The 22,928-nt window shown below is 43.0% G+C and overlaps 1 non-coding gene across 1 annotated transcript; it reads right to left on the reverse strand.

The window, feature by feature from the left end:
• Nucleotides 1-636: 636 nt before the first annotated feature.
• Trnai-uau (transfer RNA isoleucine (anticodon UAU)) lies at nt 637-710 on the reverse strand. The gene has a single exon. It is a non-coding gene; the product is annotated as a tRNA-Ile (tRNA).
• Between the last annotated feature and the right edge of the window lie 22,218 nt (nt 711-22,928).

Here is a 22,928-nt window from a genome sequence, read left to right on the forward strand (position 1 = left end):
TCTTTAGAAATGAAAAGAATCACATGATCGTGTTCCACGTCTTAGAAGGGTCAAAGTAAATGACTAGTGAGCCACCACTTAATTAACGGGAGTACCTCGTAGAAAAAGTTGAAACTTACCACGAGTTTCATGCTGCCATAGCGCCGTAAACACTCAACTGCGAGCACTATTTCCTGTACTCTATTCCCTTCGTCTGACGCTGTATTTCTGTCCTAACCTATTGGTCAAATTGTTTTCTGGCACCGTGTTTACGACAGACGTGACGCGACCGACCAATGGCCGAATACACTTAATCTTTGGTAGAAAGTGCTAAAAAACGGGACTTTGCGATGTCGGATATTTAAACGCGACGGAAAGCATACTTTACATGAGGAAATAGAAATGACAACTTTTCGTTTTACGTGGTCATTAAAAAATTGCGGTATTATTTTAGTATGTGTCAGGAATGTTAAGCAGACTACGGCAGAATTCCCAGATGGAAGACGCTACAGAAGTATTAGCGTGTCACCAACAGAGCACACGCGATCCGCTGGTCGAGTCGGAAACAGTGCCAAAAAATAAAATGATAATTAATCCAAACCCTCAGCTTCCGACAGGTACTGTTGATATACAGCGATGGTGGCAGCTGAAAACGTGTGCCCCGACCGGGACTCGAACCCAGGATCTCCTGCGTATATGGCAGATGCTCTATCCACCTGAGCCACCGAGGACTGACGACAGCGCCACTGTCCACAGCTTATATTCGTAATGTTCCAAATAGATATTTGCCCATTCACTCATTACTCGTGCCAGACTAAGCTGACGAGTCGCGTAAGTGTTCGAGCAGACTGTGCACATTCGCACAGAAGAAGGTAAAGGGCCGGGTAGCCTTTAACTATATGAAGATTGTGCCTGTTCTCGAAAGAACAGATATCATTGATGACCGTGCAGCTTCTCTAGAAGCTTCTCACGGGAAGCGTGTTCTTTCGAGGACAGATACTATCTTCATATAGCCAAAAAATAAGTTCTACACTGTCAGTTTTGTACTTGTAAGCCATAGAGTAGAAGACAATCGGACAGATAAAAATGGAAAAACAGTTCGTTTGTAAGAAAATGTCTCAGAGCACTCAGTGTATTATTTCAGTAAGAAGAGTATGAGGTCGGGCTCACTCGATTACAAAAACAAAAAAAAAAAAAATGGCTCTGGGACTCAACATCTGAGATCATCAGCCCCCTAGAACTTAGAACTACTTAAACCTAACTAACCTAAGGACATCACACGCATACATGCCCGAGGCAGGATTCGAACCTGCGACCGTAGCGGTGACGCAGTTCCAAACTAAAGCGCCTAGAACCGCTCGGCCACACCGGCCGGCCCACTCGATCACAGAGGGAGCATATGTGTCACTGCAGAATCGTGTATGAATGGCGAGTGGTCGATATTATGACGTCACCACTGTGCATCGGCAACAGACGACAGCCGTGATGATTCGTTGATGAATTACTGTCGGAAAGATGCATCAGTGACTCTCACTAAGCTCTTGATTAGATACCAAAGTGGTGTGGAGTGGAAACGCGGTCTAAATGTACAGGAATGAGAAATCACGCACATCCCAAATGTCATATGACTACGTATAAATTATTTACAATTGCAATGAGTCAGCTGTAGCAATTTGCAGGGATACGAGATAGAGTGACCACACAGGATGAGTTGCGGGAGAGGCAGGTGGGGGACTGGCGGTCATGGCAGGGTGGGGGAGGGGGGGTGGGGGGGGAGTCTGCTCCCCACTCACTCCTGCGTCCGACGCCAGAGTTACTGCTCACGTGTGTGTGGGACCCGTACCAGACGGGAGAGTACTGCACGTGTACAGAGAAGGGCAGCACTAACTGTCGCAGGCATGTTTAGTTTACGGAATGGGGTCAAGCAGACCGAGGAACATCTGGACTGGCGAGTTCTGGTACAGCTGTGGAGAGCAGACAGTGCACCTGACAATACGACATAAAACAATAACAACTTGCCCTCTTCCATTGTCGCCACGACAGTTGCAACTCTCTTCTAATACGTGGCGAGAATAAAAAGCCACAGCGCGATTTTGCAATGGAAGATATCATAATAAGGAAAACATGACAAGCATCAGCTTGAAGAAACATGAATAACGCTATAGAAAAAGAATATGTACACCACAGTGTTCTAAAAGAACGGCTACATGTCCATCTTTGAGTGTTTTTCAAGTGTATTAAAGCTGGAGCCAGACGAAAAGTACGCTCTTTAAGTTCATTAACTTCCTAAAACGACGGATCTTTTCGAGTGCTAAATGTATTTTCTTAGTAAGGCCAATAACAGAGCGAGCTGTGTCGTTAAGAACACAAGTAAACTTTCATGAGTAACTCGATGCTAGTTTAACAGCGACGATCTTTCAATGCCGTTAATGATACATTTGCTTACCGACGCCCAGAAGCACATGTGACAACAGTGGAGGTATCGCAATACTTGAATATGCTTAGCTCGAGTGACGCTAAAAAGCAGTAATAAATTTAGATTTTCGCTGTAACGTTTTAGGCAAAATTAGTTACTTTACATGTATTCACGTAAAACTAAGAAACGTCAGTTTTGCCTAAAGACAGGCTGTAGAGATCAGAATGTACAGCAGTAACTTCCATTTGGTTTTTGCCTTAGCTTTGAGAGAACACCGAGGGTTTCAAAGACTTGTTTACATTTAAAGCACGAGGGAAGCAGCGTCGCAGACACCGACATCATCTTTCGCAGCACGGCTCTAGGCAGCTGTCCAGAAAGAGTCGGTGGAGGGATTCGTTTGAATCTTAATTTGTTACTCCAATTCAACCCTATAAGAATGCCGAGAGCATGTGTGACAAAAATGTCGCTGCAAGAAACGCCGTCCCGAGCTGTAACGGAATGTTCGGCCCACACCTGTTTCCGCGGCATTTTGTAAATTGTTAGTTTACGTTTTTCTGAATAACTGAAAACCTGTGAACTGAGGAGAAATTTAATTACCATGAGTCGACGGAACATTTAGCTTCGGAGAGTGATCGATTATGGGAAATACTGTCGGTTATATCATTTTTCAGTGACGAATACGGTACCTACTTTCTGTTGGGATGTACGACGACTTTTGCGATTCGCTTTATCACGTCTGCGTACGAGTTTTAGCCGATGTTGCACGACAGTAAGTCGTTATCACTGCACGTGAAGAAACCGATGGTCGACCGTCACATGACGTGTGTGAATGCACACGTGATAATTATGAAGCCAGAAGGTGACATTTTTTATGTCTCTGCCGTCATTATAGCGACAGTTATTGAACTGTTTTTATACGTGGAGAGAGAGCATACATAATGAATGTAGGAAAGTGCAAGTGTTATGCAAACACGACGCCACAAGCGGTTAGCGGAAGCTAGTATCGTTTCCCAGTAAAGAATACGATACGTAATTTCATTTGGAAAAAAGATTACTTTTACGAGTTTGTCTGTGAAGAGACAACTCCAAATCTGGCTTTATGTAGCTTAATCACAGTTAACGTGTGGCCCACCGACGTAATTTATTACTCACAAGTTTACTCGCTTATTACCGTCCTAAATGTAAAGTCTGACTGCTGTCTGCACATTTATTATCATTTTCTCCAGTTTTCATTTACGTCAGAAAAGAGCCATTACCCGAGAGAGAATTAAACTGCCGACATTTCGGAGCGCTAGCAGGGGCAGCGACAAAGCTCTGTAGGTTGCAGGAGACGGAGAAATAACGGAAAGATAAATTCTACGTTACTGCGATCTGAAGGTGCGATTACATGTGTACAGAGTGAATACAGTGTCATTATGCGAAACCGAACATGATTTCACGATCCCGTGTAATACGTGTTTTCGTTCGAGAAGTATCGGAAGATAGGTCGCGACCTGTTTGGAAGTCACAAAATTATGTAAGTGTAACGTATGTGGAAAACTCGAAGAATTTAAACAGAGCTGCTTGAGCGAGGTTTGCCATCGAGTACCGATAAGGACGCCTGACATGACGTGAAAAGTGTGCTAACCGCATTCGAGTTCAGTGCTTATTCATCGATAAAATCAAATGTGCTTCAAAACAGCAAAACGATGGATTGCTATGGTATCGATCCTTACTTTTAAAATACAGAAGGAAATCCGGCATCTGACACTGCACTTGGAGAATCGATATGAAAGTTTGATTAACTTGTACTCATGGCAGATAGTTTTATATTCTGACAGAATGTAACTTTCGCAGTGTTACTTGAAAATGGCCATAAGGCCGAAATTGCAATAGTAACAATAAATATTTTTTACAGTCAACGGCGACTATGATGTCCTTTAAGCGATATGAAAGTGTTTAGATGATGATTCAGAATCGTTTTATGAAAAACACATTTCGTAGCCATATGTAGGAGTGTTAAAGTACGTTTCATATTCTCTTTGGCACAAGTAAAGAGAATATTAAAATATAGTTCCTTTTCCAGAACGGGAAGGTATACAAAAAAATGTATTTCTCTCTTCACATTTCTCCTCCGTTCTATATTTATAAATGTGTACAAAAAGCTATTGAATTCCTATTTCCATTACTTTATACAATGTCGTTCATGGTTGTGTGACAGAATGGTGTCCAGTACATGTATTATTCCGTTTTTGAACTATTTATTCCTTTCTTGCATCTTGCTGCTTTATCACTGTTGAGCACTGCAAGTCGCACACTGCCATCTGCCGGCCAACGGCTACACTGCGTCCTCCGTAACTCCTTTCGCAGTTCACGTCTTCCGAACGCTAGGTACTAACCGAATATGTCTTTTCACATCCCTGGTTCGGCGCGAATCACGTATTTTCATGAGACAAAACAGAACACTCGTACATTGATATCTGTTCTTGTGAGCGAGGACGGAAAGCCATATCACATTGGAATGAAACAAGGTAAAATAAAATATCTGCGAACGGACAAGACTGCCACGTCAGAGAGACAGCCGACTGCGATCTCAAATCCGCCTCCACACAGCACCAGGGAGTATCGTATAACGCACTCAGGCGGCGTGTAGTAAACATTATATTGCATTCGTTATCGAGCGAAATACGTACCACAAATATATCTTTGATTTACTTGTGAAAAGAATGGAAATAAATAAATCCTTTTTTTCGTCTGTGTTTCCAACACTAAACGCAACATTTTTGGTCTCAGAAGAAAAATAAATGATCTGAATCTTCTTGTTCGAGTTCGCTCCCAACGAAGTGTAACTTTCAGCAACTTAAAATAATACGTTGTACTATTTTTGTATTTAGTCCTTCTGAAAACAAAGCACCATTCGTGGAATGGGGTAACAAGAGGCATAAGCAATTAGGCGCGACGCTGGAACAAGCGTTATCTGAATGGAGATAGAGAAGCAGGCTTCAGAGAAAGCGGTTGCGAGTCACGGGCTGGGAGCGACCGTCTGTGTGGCGCATCTTGAAACGAAAAGTCTAAACTAAATCAACAGCAGCGGCACGCGAAGGGCGGACAAGTTCTGTTACGTAGGAAGAGTACCCAGTAATCTGGGCGGCGACATGGCACTCCGTGGATAGATTAAAATGCAACCATTACACTTGGTGCTGGCAGTACCGCGGCTGCTAACTCCGAATAATTTTCTTCAATGTCATCTATTGCCATCTATTTGGAAAACCAGTACATGTGGAGTGTGTTTACTCCGAGTTTTTCTTAATACTTGTTACGTTGACGTCTAGTGTATTGTACTATATGTCGTAGTTATGTATTTTCTGTAGCTAACCGGAAGTAATCGGAACAGAAAAAGCCAGGACTTGAAATGCATACGCGCCGTACGCTTTGTTTACGGGACCAGCTGTTGGCGGGGCAACACATCAGCTGTCGCCTCCCCTCCTCTCTTCAGCGCTGACCCCTCTCCTCGCCAATAACTGGCCAGCGGCCATCATTGTTTCTCAGCCAATGACAGCGCTCCGCGCGATGACGTATCTTATCACCACGTGCGCTGCCGCCTCCAGCATCTCGACACGCGGCACATCCGAGTAGTTACAAAAACAAACCGCAAATTACTGACCTATCCTCCGCGTATGGCCGACTTCAATGCACTTAACATAATTTTATATAACTAACAACTTTTTTAAAACTCTTATTCTAGATGATTAGCAATTTCGAATTCATCGTTGTTTCTTGTACACGCTAAGCGCGTGATATTTGTCGCTGCAGTAGCGGCCGGTCTCTCGCGGCTACACGCCGTCTCACATAACCGCTGACGTGCTACTCCTCACCTACGCGTGCGCTGCGCGCTCGCTAACAGCTCCAAGCTGGTTTCTTTCATGCAGCCGGAAGACACGGCAAACAAAATTCATTCAAACATCCCAATAAATCTTAACATAAATATTAAGTAGATGTGATACATTGTTTAATTCTTTTCCTTGTTTTGTTTCACATTAGCTGGATAAATTACATGTAGTTCTTAACTATTTACATTATTCTGCATACCTTAGTCTGCCAATACTATAAGTGAAGTTTCACTACTGCTTTGATTCACTGTATAAGCTACAAACTACAGCCCTAACCCTCTTACACATCGAACTATGAGGACATTTAACGTTATCTTCGTTGGACAAGGCCAGATATGGGCAAACCAATGCAATGCCACGGGTTTTTCACGCTAGTGACGAGGCACAAACGACCAATCGTCCGGGCTGCAGTATATCGGTGGGCGATTGTTCCTTGGTTGCCACACAGTTATTTTTTGCCCTCCCCTTTTATTTTACTCTACCTCCATGGTCATTATTCTATCCTGTTTTCCTTCTTCTGCGAATGAGGAGGCCCCTACCACATGGTAGGTACCCTCTTCCGACAGTACCGGTCTTTTAATCTTACCATCCGTTCATACCGAGATATCGCTTCTCCCTTGTTGCAGCCTTCCCCCCAAAGTACCGGCCGATGTTCCATTGTGAGATACGTACTTTGCCTCTTATTAGCTGGTGATGTAAGCGCTACGGGAACTGTGCCTAGTTATCCTTCCAGTCCAATTTGTTATCGTCAGTTTTAAAACAAACACACACGCAGCCTAGCAGCCAGCCCCAGGTGGCCAGTGTTACATGTTAACGTTGAGCGTTCTGGATACTTACAGCGTTATTATTATACATCGTTGTGTTTTTATTTTCCTGTCAGTATATCTCATTGTGTTTAATTATCTCATTATGCTAGCGCTAGTGATTTATAGTTCATGATTTTCATTTTATGTATTGTTATGTACTGCTCGCACAAAAAGTGACGCTATTTATGCATTCATGCTATTGTAGCTTCAGAGCTATTTTTATTACTTGAACAGTCGACGTTTTCCTAGTACGCCGCTGATACCTTTATTCCATGTGTCGCGGGAGACCCATGTGCCTGCACTAATTCCTTATTAAGTCAGACGGACGCCCTTAGGCCCGCTGAACCACGGTATCGCAGATAGCTGCAATGCACTGCCTACCCATTAATTGTTAGACAGGTTGCCTTAGTACTGTCCGCAGGTTGCTCCATTGCCCTGCAAATTATGTAATTATCAATTCAAGTCTGCAGATTGCACTAATGCACTGCTGAATTTATTAGTCGAGTCACTCGCAGGTAGCTCATTCGCACCGCGAACTTGTACTTACACGTCACCAAATCCTCAGTTACCGTGAGACAATTTTCGGGCACACTACGCCTTTGGCACTCAAACAAAAATGAACTGAGCCCCAGACGCTCTTTTATTACATTTTATACAACGCCACTGTTGCTATACACACACACTCTGTCGGATTCTACAGACGTAGTCCCTTATGCACTTCGTCAACCGACTAAAAAACAACATCCCCTGCCGGATTTCGTATCCGATTTGGATGTTCGGGAAATATTCCCTATATTTTATTTCTTGTCAATTATTATTATCTCAATGTCATCTTTTGTTACTATCAATTAATAGTTATGATTCATGCTTAGTACACTTTATGGTTATAGTCATTTTAGTTTCATATTCGGTATTTCCTTTTAATTTCCATTGTTTTCTCGACTGGAAGTATCTCTGATAGCACCTATTGGCCTTCAATTCGTATCTGCCATCAGCTATCATTAGTCACACATTTACACAACACTTCATACAAAGAAACACACTTACAACCCACTCATACTGTTCATATTCACACTACCTTGGTGTAACTTGTTGATGTTACCAGACCTCTATTGTCATATACTAAGTACACGAACAAGGCTTTTATCGTTTATGCCCTCCGCTCTTCGAAAGGGGAAAAGGAAGTACGTACGTATGTACGTTATGTTCAGCAGCAGTTTCTTTTAATCAACAACGTAATCAATTTACCTGTTGAACACTTAAGTTGTTCTGTTAAAATGGAATCAAACGTCTTTGTGACATCAGCCATTCGTGTATTATTGCCTTGCAATAAACTGTTACTTTTTAGTTGCACTTACAATGTCTTAGTCTCGGACGCAGAGCCACTAGCGCTCTCCGACGCTGTTATCCGAGCTCAGCACTCTGCCGGCTCAGCGCTGATAAAGCTGCGCTGCGCCGCCTCCACAGCTTCACGCCCAGCCTCTGTATTCACGAGCTACAGACTCGCTCTCGCTAACATTCATTTCCGACTTCAGTACAGTTAATCTCTCTATTGACCACTTCTGTAAGTAAAATCGTATGATTATTGAGTTAACTTGAGTTGTCCTACCCTCATTCGAATTTTCTACAGCTGAAAAACCACTCAATATTATTTCTGAAATTTATGAATTACTTCACCTGTCTCGCCGTGTCGAGCCTTAGCGGGGTGGGTGCTCCTGCGTAGTGGCCAATGCGTGGGAGGTGCCTAGGCTGTGTAGGTTTACACCGCGATCACAGGATTCCTTCTCATTTTATTCATTAAAAAAAAAAAACTTTCTTCGTACAAAATCTCAAATTAACGACACTTGGCCTTCGTCCCATAGCAGGTTGAAACATTTTTCCAGCGAGTTACGCTTAGCCTGCGCTGCGTAGTACTGCCTCCGCGTTCAGCGTCTTTTTGCTGACGCGTGATTGATCGGCGGATACTCAGTGTTGAATCACACCATTGTCTTGCCGCCTTGCTACCCTCACGGCTGCCAAACTGTTGGTTGCCTGCCGTGATTCTACTTCGCGGCCTTCTTCATCAGTAAGCGTGACTGAACTGGTCCATCGTCGCTACTTGCCAGATAACTATTGCTACAACGTTGTACCCCCTCTGTCATCTCTGAATTACTCATCAAGTAAGCCAAGAAATTTTTACTTGTAGGGTCACTAATACTTTCTCTCGCAGTCGACAGTTATCAACATTGGAAGCTGAAAGCAAACTCCGTTCAAATGGCTGTCAATTTATCAACCGCAATGGGAAGCATGTTAATTTCAATGGTTGTCGTCGTCGCCGTTATGGCGCCTCCATTTCACGTCTACCCTTCCACATCTGGCGTGCTTTTTGGACGTCGTCATAATCTGGTGCATACTCCACGTTATGCTGCTGTGTTAGCTGACGTCAACTTAACATTATTAGAAGAGGAAGACCGTGCTTTATATGATACAGCTCAGCAATTGTCAAAATATGAAACCTTTTTGACGCAGACGAAGGAACATGAGTTTCTCCGATCTTTGTGGGAAGTGACTAGAATTATTTCAACCCTTCGAAGTCAGTTGAAAAGTATTAGGGATGCAGTACCACGGCCTCGTTTCAAACGAGTCTGGTTGTCCGTTGGAGGTACATTATTATAAACTGTCTTGGGGACTCCTGACGAAACAGACACAAAACGCTGGGATTTGGACACACAGCAAGCGCTTTCGGAAACAAGTTAGTCACGAAGTGTTGTTACATCAACAGGTGCGCCTGACCCATCTTGAGAATAACCTGTTAGCCACAACTAGACAAATACAAGTTGTAGCCGACAGATTAACACGACACTATGGTGCACCTGAACAATCCTTTAATCAAGAGTGGACTCACCTTTGCTCGGGATTACGTAATCTGACTATCACATTGGACATTGTGAAGACCACGCTGATTCTTTTATTTAATATACACACAGCACAGTTACACGTGCACATGTTACACTCGGCCATTGAACTCGGATTGCAAGGAAAGCTCAGTCCACATCTGTCACGCTCAGAGGGCTTCTTGAACATCCTACACAATGTGTCGTTGCAAATTCTGGCCCCTAAACAAATGGTTTATGCCGTGCGGGAAAGCAACCTCCCCTTTTAGTATGCTGCGTTGGAGGTCCGACTTACCAGTAATTCGGATGGTATTCGGATGCGAATGAGGTTGCCAATCACGTGCGCAAATTGCGAATACGAGTGCTATCAAATATACACTTTTCCAGTCTCTTGGGCCACCCTTTACCACCATGTTGTTTGGCAGACTCTAGAATTTTTAATAGTTAGTCGGGATCGACAAACCCACGCCACTCTCTCTCGCGCTGAACTATCCAGTTGCACCCATACAACACATTACCTATGTTCCACGCAAATTTTACACTCTAACACTACTGACTGCGAGATGTCACTGTTTCTAGCTGAAACTACTACACCTCCATGTTCTCGTGTTCTAGTCTCACTTCGTCAACCAATAATTCAGCCCGTTGGCAACAGTTTTCTGTTCGCTCTTCCACAGACCGTCACCGCCACCCTGGTGTGCCACCATTCAATGTCAGAAACCGAATCGTACGGGGTAACACTGAATAATAGTGGCCTAGTGTATAATAATTCAAGATGTGACGTATACGCTGCTTCTATGAGGATATCAGCTGAATTTCACTCCACCTTTCAGGTCACCATTCCCACATTTACCTTATACCTTCCTGAACTCTCTTTTAAACTCCATTACCATGAGAAACTAAAGAATTTACCGAATACCAATGATTCAGACCTACTCCAATCGATCAATCATCTCCTTACCTAGGAACATAACCAAGTTGCTCTTGACCGAGTGGCCTCACATATTGCTGATTGGCACCAAACCAAGCCATTAACCACCGTTGTATGACCCACCGCTGGTTCGGTAATCATCACTGTAATGATTCTGATTATAGTATCCTGGATACTCTGCAAAAGAGGGTTTTTCAAATGTTTCACTTCCTTCCGAGAAGTAGTAGCACCCCCACAACCTGAAGGTGAATATCACACCTGAACCTACCTGCCAACCTTGGTGCATGTGATCAGGCATGCCCCCCCCCACCCCCCCCCCTTAGAATTAAGTTGTAGTCTAGGTGTCAGGTAAATGAATTAATTTTGCAATGTATTTGTATTTCTATGTAAAGTCTATGGAATTCCAATTTAATTGCCGAGTCTTAACACTCATGTAAGTCATTTTGTTTTCTCTTTAAATTATTGTCATTTTGTAATGTTCTCATTCACCCACTTGGGTAATTACCATTGTAACCCTAGGTTTAAGAACTCAAAGTAATATTACGGGGCAAAAGCCCCCTTGTGACTGTCAGGCCTTGGCGCATTCTCTCAACCCCACGAGGGTGGAGTGTTTCAGTGTGCTGTGTTCCAGCGTCCATCGTCATTTCTTGAGTACCCACCACCACTAATATCGCCGACACACACACTCACACCAATCAGAGACTAGTCGTGTGATCACGTGGGGACGCGGCCGGGAGCGGCGAGGGCGGCTGGGAAACAGCTCTGCGCCCTCTTAGCTTCAGACCTCGGCCCCGAGTAGGCACTCCTCTAGCCTCTGCCTCTCTCCTCAAACCTCCTGACGGCAACCCCTCTTGGGGCTGCTCAGCCCTACGTAGGCACCCACGAACCATCGTTACTTGAATAAACAGGATCCATTCCAACTTCATTACTTTTCATTTTCGCACCGCCCACCGCTCGTGACCTCTATCCTGATGAACAAGAGGCATAAGCAATTAGGCGCGACGCTGGAAGAAGCGTTATCTGAATGGAGAGAGAGCAAAGTTCACAGCTTCAGAGAAAGTGGTCGCGAGTCACAGTCTGGGAGCGACCGTCTGTCTGGCGCATCTTGAAACGAAAAGTGTAAACTAAATCAACAGCAGCGGGACGCGAAGGGCGAACAAGTTCTGTTACGTAGGAAGACTACCCAGTAATTTGTTCGCATGACATGGCACTCCGTGGATAGATTAAAATGGCGTAACTGATCATTGATTGGGACACAGTGCTGGGCACACATCTTACAACTGGCAGGATACGCGAGACTCTGCTGCAGGTCCAGTTTCGGAAATTAGTTCGCTGCCTCAAGTAGGGAGAGATTCCAATGTTTCTCTTGAACCATCCTATAATTTTAGAATGTAGAAAACCGGTTATGACCGTCAAGAAAAAGACAATCCTAGAAAATCACAGAATAAGAAATGGAGTGATATTTAGACAACATAAATGGAATAAACTGAATGGAATATTATATCGGTGGAAAACATAACATTATGTGACTAATTTAAACAAATATGATACAGTAGTATATAATTTTCTATTTAGTATAGAATGTTTTATACCTTTTATGATATGTTAAGTGGAATGGAGGGTTTGTATCGATTTTGAAAGGGATGGGTAGTGTAAGTAAAAGAATGGTTTATGACAACAGGTAAATCATGACTAGCACCAAACACACATCACACCTCTCCGACAACCGTTACAGACTACACGAACACAATTCCGCTTACACACAAAGAAATACTGATACGCAAACAATGAAGTTACTGATTGGATGGATATAAGAGCTGAACCGCCAAGTATATATATATATGCCCATGGTTTATATATATATATATATATATATATATATATATATATATATATATATATATATATACCATGGGCATTGTTGTTGATGGGGAGATATTCATACTGTAGGTGCAACCGGAGTGGAGGTGTATCTGTTGAGAGGCCAAACGTGTTGTTCCTAAAGAGGAGCAGCAGCCTTTTTTAGTAGCTGCAGGACCAACAGTCTGGATGATTGACTGATCTGGCCTTGTAACACTAACCAAAACAGCCTTGCTGTGATGGTACTGCAAACGGTTTCAAAGCAAGGGGAAACTACAGCCATAATTTTTCCCGAGGGCATGCAACTTTACTGTATGGTTAAATGATTATGTCGTCCTCTTGGGTAAAATTTTCCAGAGGTAAAATAGTCCCCCATTCGGATCTCTGGGTAGGGACTACTCAGGGTGACGTCATTATTAGGAGAAAAAAGAACTGATGTTCTATGTATTGGAGCAAGGAATGTCAGATCCCTTCACTGGGCAGCTAGGTTAGAAAATTTAAAAAGGGAAATGGATAGGTTAATGTTAGATGTAGTGGGATTTAGTGAAGTTTGGTTGCAGGAGGAACAAGACTTCTGGTCAGATGAATACAGAGTTATAAATACAAAAACAAATAGGGGTAATGCAGGAGTAGGTTTAATAATGAATAAAATAAATAGGAGCGTGGATAAGATACTACAAACAGCGTAGTGAACACAATATTGAAGCAAAGACAGACACGAAGCCCATGCCTACCACAATAGCACAAATGTATATGCCAACTAGCTCTGCAGATGACGAAGAGATTGATAAAAAGTATGATGGGATTAAAGAAATTATTCACACAGTGAAGAAGATTAAGATTAATAGTCATGGGTGACTGCCATTCGATAGTAGCAAAAGGAATAGAAGGAAAAGTAGTAGGTGAATATGGAATGGGGGTAAGGAATGAAAGAGGAAGTTATCTGGTAGAATTTTGCTACATTTGATTTAAGAATCATGAAAGAAGGTTGTATACATGGAAGAGGCCTGGAGACACAGGAAGGTCTCAGATAGATTATATAATGATTAGACTGAGATTCAGGAACCAGGTTTTAAACTGTAAAACATTTACAGGGGCTGATGTGGGCTCTGACCACAATCTGTTGGTTATGAACTGAATATTGAAACTAAAGAAACTGCAAAAAGGTGGGAATTTAAGGATGTAGGACCTGGATAAACTGAAAGAACCAAAGGTTGTAGGGAGTTTCAGAGAGAGAATTAAGGAACGATTGACAAGAACGGGGGAAAGAAACACAGTAGAAGAAGAATGGGTACCTTTGAGAGATGAAATAGTAAAGGCAACAGAGGATCAAGAAGGTAAAAAGACAAAGGTGCTATAAATCCTTGGGTAACACGAATAAATGTTGAATTTAATTGATGAAAGGAGAAAATATAAAAACGCAGTAAATGAAACAGGCAAAAAGGAATACAAACGTCTCAAAAATGAGATCGACAGGAAGCACAAATTGTCTCAGCAGGGATGGCTAGAGGACAAATGTAAGGATGTAGAGGCATATCACTAGGGGTAAGATAGATACTGCCTACAGGAAAATTAATGAGATCTTTGGAGAAACGAGAACCACTTGTATGAATATCAAAAGCTCAGGTGGAAACCCAGTTCCAACCAAAGAAGGGAAAGCAGAAAGGTGGAAGCAGTATATAGAGGGTCTATACAAGGGCGATGTACTTGAGGATAATATTATGGAAATGGAAGAGAATGTACTTGAAAAATGTAGGTGGACATAGTATCTACTAACAGGTGGAGTATAGATAGACATAGTATCTACTAAGAGTGGGTTTATATCTAAAGATAGTGTCTATTAAGAGTGTAGGAGTGTAGGAGGAGGACTCTAGAGGATTGGATGAAGTATCAAAACAAGGATATGTGAAGTGTATAACAGATATATATTTTTCCAGAGAGTATTTAATTATAGTGTACATAAGCGTTTGCTAAGGATATAGGGCAGGCATACCTACATAAAGATAGGACGACCTGTGGCCTGAAGAATAGGGGTGTTTTAAAAAGGGGCGTACCTACCAGAACCGAAGGAGGAAGTGCACTCATAGGGTCAGCCCACATGTAAGGTATAGGTACTGATGCTAGGGAAGTCACAACATTTAATAGGAATTATTCTGATAAGTTTGAATTCTATGCACTTCTCGCATTATTGTGTTTTATGTGAGTTTACAAGTCTCGAAAAGAATACTGTCATTTGTCTTGAGTTCAGCCAGACTACCAACTACTGTAAATAATGAAACTAGTACATGCTAAAGAAAAAATAGTACAAAGAATTGGAATAAAGGATGAAATACTCAAGTGTCCATGACACCTGGAGGTTACTATTGGAAATCAGAAATGTTGTCCGCAAGATTCCTAGATATGAAAGAATTGGCTCCAACATTAGGTGTAATGCTCAAGTTGTTATTATCAAAGTAGAATGAGGAAAAAAGAAGAGCTAAGTATTAAGTAAAAGGCTATCCTCAATTATTAAAAGAAATATAATGTCTACTGGTTAAAACGTCAACTAGAATTACGTGGGATATTAAAGTACATAGTGATTAAGTATAAAATATCGCGTGTTCGGTCTGAGGGGAGGGATATCTAGTGTTTCGAGAATTTCGGTGTAAATTGTAGAAACACTCAGCCTTTCACAGTCTCGTACACCCGATATTGTAGATGTGAGTAAGAGAAAGGAACCCTATTTACTGCGCACCACCTGTGTGTGCAGGTTTGAAGTTCATCATAAGAAGACTGTAGACGCGGCAGTCGAACGGGAAACTCAAAAAATGGCAGCCATGATGAAGGAACAGGGAGCAATAATGTGTTACTCTGTGCTGTTTTGGTGACTATGATTATTGTAAAATAAAAATGAACTACTGAATTTAGACTTTCAAGTAACTTCATGTGTTGGGCTTGAGAGAAACAAGACGTGTTCATAAGTGCTGGTGTTTATTAAGCCAACTATATTGTAAATGTATTCGAATCAGATCTAACGCTATGCAAGTCAGTTGACCTGCACGAGTTAAAACATTGCAGTCGAAAAATAGTGAATTTGTTCTTTGTGGAAAGTGAAATATACCATGACTGAATCAAAAGTATTCTGCGAGTACCTAATTATTTCAAGAGTAGAGAGTGAGTTTGATAAATTCCTATAACCAGCAATATTCTTCGAGGAAGAAGAAGCTTTCAGAGATCGATGTAGCCAGCTATCCAGAGATGAAGATAGGCTTAGCAAGTCAACTGATGTGGACGCAGTGTGAATTTTGAATTCAATCCGACTTCACATCGCTTCTTGCAGTCAAAAGTGTTAGAAGTGGTAGTATGAGGACACCTTTGATGGCAATTGATATCAAATTAATTATTCGATTTAATTAAATTGATCAACTAATTACCTCCATTCCCTGATGACACCATGGGTTTTCCATAGCTAGTGTGTGTCCCCTTCCCCCAACAACCTTCTGGGAAATCCCTGCCCCTCCCCTCCCTTCACCTAGAAAAAACGGTGAAAATTCAAATCTTTGATGGGAAATTTAAAATTTCGAGGTAAATTCGAATTTGGCAGTAAATTCAAATGCTAATTACAATGTATTACAGAGGACATAATAATAATTAATAATAACATATTATTTATAGAAATTTAATTTGCATATCATTTTGGAATACTAACACAGTCTAATTAAGACTTCACAATCCAAGATGGCTGACCTAGATCACTGGTGCAGTCTAATGTCCCTATTCCTATTGGTTGGAAATTCAAACATTGGCAAGCAAATCCAATTTTTTTCTTCTGGCTTTGCCACTGATCTAGCTCTAGACAATAGCTCTATCCAGTTTCGTGAATAATTGCAGGATGTCGGAAGATATTTTCGCTGTTAACCCAGCACCAGAGAGTTGCTCCAGCCATTCTAGCCAATAGCCCTATATGGGAAGGGTGGGTAACAATGATAGGATAGCAACCTATCACAGTAGCCTCCCGCCAATCTACAAGCGAATACATGCTGGGAGAAACGTAAGGATGGGTAATAACATTAGAACAGCGAAATAATATTAGAACAGCGACCCACTGTTCCAGTGAGCATATATATATATATATATATATATATATATATATATATATATATATATATATATATATATATATACTGTATTTCAACTCCCCATCTGGGCTGGCTGGAAGCAGCATATGCACTGCTCTTCAGCCAAAAGACAGAATATACAATAGAAGACACCTGAATGTAACATAAAGGAGAAAATATGGTGTGCATGGATATAAAAAAGGGGGGAACATTATGGAACATATAGACAGAAATGGGGCGACTGTAAAATGGAGGTAAAAACCTTAAAAAAGTAGTGCACACAAAACCACACACTGGGACAATTAAAAGAACACAAGGCGAAGTATCACTGGAGCATAAAGGTATCAACAGATTGTGTAGCACATAACAATCAATGACAGTAACACTATGTACAAGTCCAACACACAATTAAAATCACAGCTCTCGAAGCACAGGGGAACGGCACCAAATGCAACACTGATGTAGCACACTGATGACGATGAGAAAAAAGGAAGATCCGCCAGGTACACGGAGGTGAGAGAGAAGGAAAGCAGGGAGGGAGAGAAAAGGGGGGAGGTGGGCGAGGGGCATGCCAAAGAGGGCCAGGAAGGGAAGGATGTGAGAGGTAATAGTTGAGCATGGGGTGTAGGGACTCAGGGGGAGGAGGAAAATCCGCTCTGGAAGAGGGAGTGGAGAGGAAAAGGGGGGCACTGGGGAGGGGGGAACAAAGCCAGGTTACAGTTGGAAAGAAGTGCATATGTCACAGCGAATTTCAACATCTGGGAGGCGGAGGTGCTGGAAATGAAGAGATGTAGGGTGTGGAGGTGGAGAGAGGGAGGGATACATTGATATAGACCTGTCAATGGGTGGGTGGTGGAGAGGGAGGAGGAAAGCAGAGATTGGGGAGATCAAGCATGCAGACAGTGTAAAGGATGCAGAGATGTTAGAGGAAAAGAAGGAGGTAGGGGAAGGGGATGAGGTCGTACAGGAGGCGTGTGGGTGAAGTAAGGCTGATATAGAAGGCAAGACGGAGTGCAAGGTGTCCGAGGATTTGGAGGGCCTTGTAAAAGTGGGTGGGTACCGAGATCCAGACAATGCTGGTATAACAGATGATAGGACAGATGAGGGATTTGTAGGTGTGGAGGATGGTGGAAGGATGCAATCCCCATGTCCGACCAGAGAGGAGTTTCAGGAGGTGGAGGTGGAAATGGACTTTCTGCTGGATGGTCAGGAGGTGAGGGGTCAAGGTGAGGTGATGGTCAAGAATGAGGCCAAGGTATCTCAGGGTGGGGGTGAGCTGGATGGGATGACCACAAAGGGTGAGATAGAAATCATGGAGACGGAAGGAGTGTTTGGTGCAGCCAGTGATGATTGCCTGGGTTTTGGAGGGACTGAGATGAAGGAACCTCTGGTTACAGCAAGTGGTGAACTGGTCAAGGTGGGTTTGGAGGGTGCATTGGGACCGTTGAAGGGTAGGATGGAGAGCCAGGAAGGTGATGTCATCAGCATATTGGAGAAGGTGGACAGGTGGGGGTGGCTTGGGCATATCAGCCATGTACAAGAAATAGAGGGGAGAGGACACAGCCCTGGGGGACGCCTGCAGTGGGTAAAAGAGACAGGAGTTGGTGTTGTAGAGGATGACATAGGAAGGACGTCGCAAGAGGAAGGAAGCGACCAGACGCACTAAACTGATAGATGGGGCTTAGTTTTGGACTTTAAAGAGGAGACTGTGATGGCATACATGGTCATAGGCATTGTGGAGGTCGAGGGGAACAAAAATGTCGGAGTGGCGGGAGTTAAGGTGGAGGGAGAGAAGGTGACCGGTGTTAAGGAGTTGGTCTTTGGCAGAGAAGGAGCGTCGGAAGTCACACTGGGTAAGGGGGAAGAAGGGGTGTTGATTACGGTGCTGATGAATACGACAGGAGAGGATGGATTCAAAGACCTTACTGAAGACAGAGGTGAGGCACATGGGACGATAGGGAGAGGAGACAAAAGGTTGTTTGTTGGAGGATGACATTATACAGATGGGCAAGGACAGTCAGGAACGAAATGCGGCTTTGTCTAAGGTGGCAGTAGGTGACACAGTCGTGACCAGTGGCTGTGTTGCGTTTGGACCAGAGACTAAGTTTAATGTCTTGTGCTGTGACTGGAGTGTCGATGTCAGAGGAGGGAAACTGTCCCAAGTACCAGAGACTAGGAGCAAGTGGGGATCATCAGGGATGGCGAGACCTCGGAAAGCTGGAAAGTGAAGTGGTTGGCCTTACTGAGGTTGTCAGGAAGGGGGCGTTCGTTATGGAGAAGGGGGTAATGGGGTGCAGAATGGGAAACAGTAAGGTGATGGAAGGTGGACCAGTACTTGGAGGAGTTGATAGGGAGGCTGGCATTGAATCGTGTACAGATCTGGCACCAGTTTTGGCGTTTCTTTGCTGTAATAAGGTTTTATACATGAGCCTAAAAATCACTGCGTGTATATAAAGGACTCCTGTGGCGACATCATATAACCCATTTACGAGTCACAAGTCTTATCTTAGCCAACAGAAACATGGGAAATACATTGTACAAAATTTTTATGACTGTAATGCTCATTACCTTGTAAGGTCCCGGGGTTTTGTTGTTCTTGCTTGCTTATTCTAGAATTGAGAACACTGTGTGAGGTGATATGAGAAGTTTAATGCCGCAATATTTCTCACCACATTACAGCTTTTCACACAGTTTTCAGCTCGCCAACATAAAAACAGCGCAATGGATAACACATATGGCCAACATCAAAAAGTGAAATATGTTTATACACAACAATGTTAAATATTAACTCTCTGGAAGAACATTAATTTTAAGTTCAATATTATGAAGGTTTACTTGGAAGTTTCTTTACATTAATCCTAAGCACAATAATATGAAAGTTTCATTGGACGTTTCTTTACAAAATTGCTCCTACACATACTTCATGATGTTGGTGAGCACTACGAAAAATCTCCGATTCCAGTTCAAAGTTCGGAACTATTTAGGATGACAAGCAAGTCTATGGTGGATGGTTAGTCAAGCGACCAATTTGAGCGCAAGATTACCCAAGGCCGCTCGAGTTTACAGTGGACGCAAGATGGTGAACCAACAAAGTTTACACCTCTGTACGGGGTATTTACCTTAAGCTGCGACGTGCTGCTGTCTGCATGGCCTCTCTCTCCCACTGAAGTTCCTACAAAACTAATCTGGCCTTTGCTGAACTTTACAGGAGAAACTTTCCCTATGTTTCTCGTTATGCGAGAAAACATGTACTCAGCCCTAGTCTTATTATGTGGCGATATACACGCGCATGGTTGGAGCAGCGTGCATATTATAGTGCGCTCTCAGTTCTTGCAAGAACACTTAAGTAATTTGACTGGTTCGTTTCTCCACAGTTGGAGCTAAATGTTGCTACAGCAAATTTTAGCTGGAGTGCAGCCGCTGTGAACGCAGTGTCCACACCAATTTCTTCTCTCCATCCTATGGAGTGTTAAGCGCTCCGTTCTGCACTTGACTCCAAAATATCTCTGTTGTGTTACTCGTGGCAGAACTGCCTCCCTCCACTTGGGTTCCTTTTTCATGTCACGGCTTTTTTCGACCAACAGGAGCGTTCCTCTAATTTTGTAGAAACACCCTCTACCAATCACTACGTCCCTTCGATCAACCTGCGTCGAAACTTCAGTAGTTTTCTCCTTCCTAGTGAGTTTCCACCAGTCGCACGTTTCGTGCCCGTTCCAGACGCCTAAAGTACATTGACCTTCCAATGTGTCGCACTTGCTGGACGAATATGCTTTTTGTTCGTATCCTGTTGGAATTTCGAAACGCAGTTTTCTGAAGCTTCTTCTCTGCTCTTGTACCGATGCCCTCGCTACAGGCGGCCCTCCAGCTTGAATCACCTGGCCCGGGGTCGCTGTCCTCCTTCCTGCCACCCCTTTAAAGTGGTTGCCGGCGTAACTCCCGCAGCACGGCTTCGCTACGCCGTTGTCGAGCTGGCTTTTCAAAACTAGAAGCGACCCGACTCGCGTTCCCTGTTCTACCTTCCGCTCAAAGACATGCATAGTATAGGAATGATGTGTTAATTACCGTTGACTCACTGTCATTCCTTTTTGCATTACATATTGATAGGCAATTGTTCTCATACCTGTCGATTTACGTTAGGTGTTATCTTCACCTTCTCATTACGATTTGTAAAGGTCTCACGTAAGGTGCGAATCTGACCATTTATTCTGCCACCTTACAAACTTATTGGAACATAGCATCTCAAGACAAAAACGAAAACTGAAGAGTCACCTCCAGTGCAGTTCAGCGCTATCTACCGTGCATATTGGGCCTTAAGCCACGTCTTCCTATCCCTGACACCTGGTGACCATTCCTACCACTGCTGTGACACAATGCTAGACAAGCATGTGTGACATGGACTAACAGACGTAGACTCCTTAGTTTTAAAAAAATCCACTTTACCAGTCTCAAATGGGGATATTGTTGTGTCAATACACCTTAAATTTCTCATGTGAATTGTAGATAGAAACTGGACCATACACGTGTTTTCAAATCGCTTATTTGTTGCGAAAATCCTGTACAACATTATGGCATAGGTTACGTTTCCTGTAAGCATTTTCTAATCAGGTAAAAAAATATGTTATTATCAGCTTAATATCTTCCATGTCCACCACCAGAGTGCTAGAACATTAAGTTCACTGTTGGTTCATAACAGAGTGATAAGAATATGCCCTACCTCTGTCACAGGATGATACTACTGTCACTTTACAAACTCGGTAATATACCTAATTTTATTATAATGACCATATATGCCTGTGTAGGTGGGATACTGAAATTCCGTTAAAAGGTCTCGCCGTGACACGAAAAACCCCTCATGACAACTTCAACTCACGAATGAGACCTGTGGTACTCTCCCCTCACATTCACCATCCGTGCGGCAGTCATTGATATCAAATTGATGGCCTAATTAATTAAAATGGTGATGAGAGTGCGTTTGCATGGTGAGTAATTTCTTTTTCTTGCAGTCGGGGAACCGTTACAGAAGCTTCTGTGACTTCTTGGAGGCTCCATACAACCTAGGTAGTCATTTACACTGATACCAAAATGCATGCTAACCGCCGTAAAATACCTGAAGACATCCAACATTATTGTTTTCTGACTCTAAATTGCCTCGTCACGCTTGTGGAAGTAAGTCACATAGAATTCTGGTATACTGATTCCGAACTAAACCTGCTAAGACCTGGGGAGAGTAGGATGTTTCACTCTCCACTCTGTGTCGCCCCAGCACACCCCCCCCTCCCCCCCTCCCCCCCGCCCTGCCACTGGGTCGCATACGGACAGCAGCCAATGCCATCATCAGGTTGCGAACCTCTGCCCTCGAGTCAGGGCTCTACCCCTCCCATCCAACAACACCCACTCACCATTTCAGGCAGCTGTCAATGAATCCACCTCTCAAAAGTTGTTCTATCATCCTCAGAAGGAGTGGTAGCTTGAATGTCACCGGGGTGAATACCAGGATGCTGAACAATATCCTCCCCTTCATCCCTTCTGCAAATCTAAACTTTCTAAGACGTGTTTTCGGAATATCCCGGAAAGAAAGACCCAGTAAACAGTATTAAAATACCTGTCTACTGACCGCAACATCTCAAATGTGCACGAGTCTGCGGATCTAGGTTTCCCTCAGAATAGAATCCTATAGAAGTGTTCGTATTGGTTCCTGCCAAATTAGAGGGGAGATGCTTCAAGAACTCAAATGGGAATCCTTGAATGGATTATGATGTTCTTCTCAAGGAAACTATTGAGAACCAACATATGAATCTGACTGCAGAAGGATTATACTGCCGCCAACATACATTTTGTGAACGGACTACAAAGAGAAAGTACAAGAAATCAGCGCTCATACAGAGGTATATAGACAGTCTTTGTCTGCCTCGCTCTGTTTGCGAGTGGAACAGGAAAGGAAATGACTAGTACTGGTAGAGGGTACCCTTAGCCATTTACCATGCAATGGCTTGTAAGGTATGCATAGAGATATAGATGTAACTTTAGTCTACCTATTCAGGTGTCAGTTCATGCTTTTATAGGCACACAGAACTCAAGGAAGAATCTTGTCTCTTAC

Source organism: Schistocerca nitens, chromosome 11 (genome assembly GCF_023898315.1).
Source record: "Schistocerca nitens isolate TAMUIC-IGC-003100 chromosome 11, iqSchNite1.1, whole genome shotgun sequence".
Lineage (NCBI taxonomy): Eukaryota > Metazoa > Arthropoda > Insecta > Orthoptera > Acrididae > Schistocerca > Schistocerca nitens.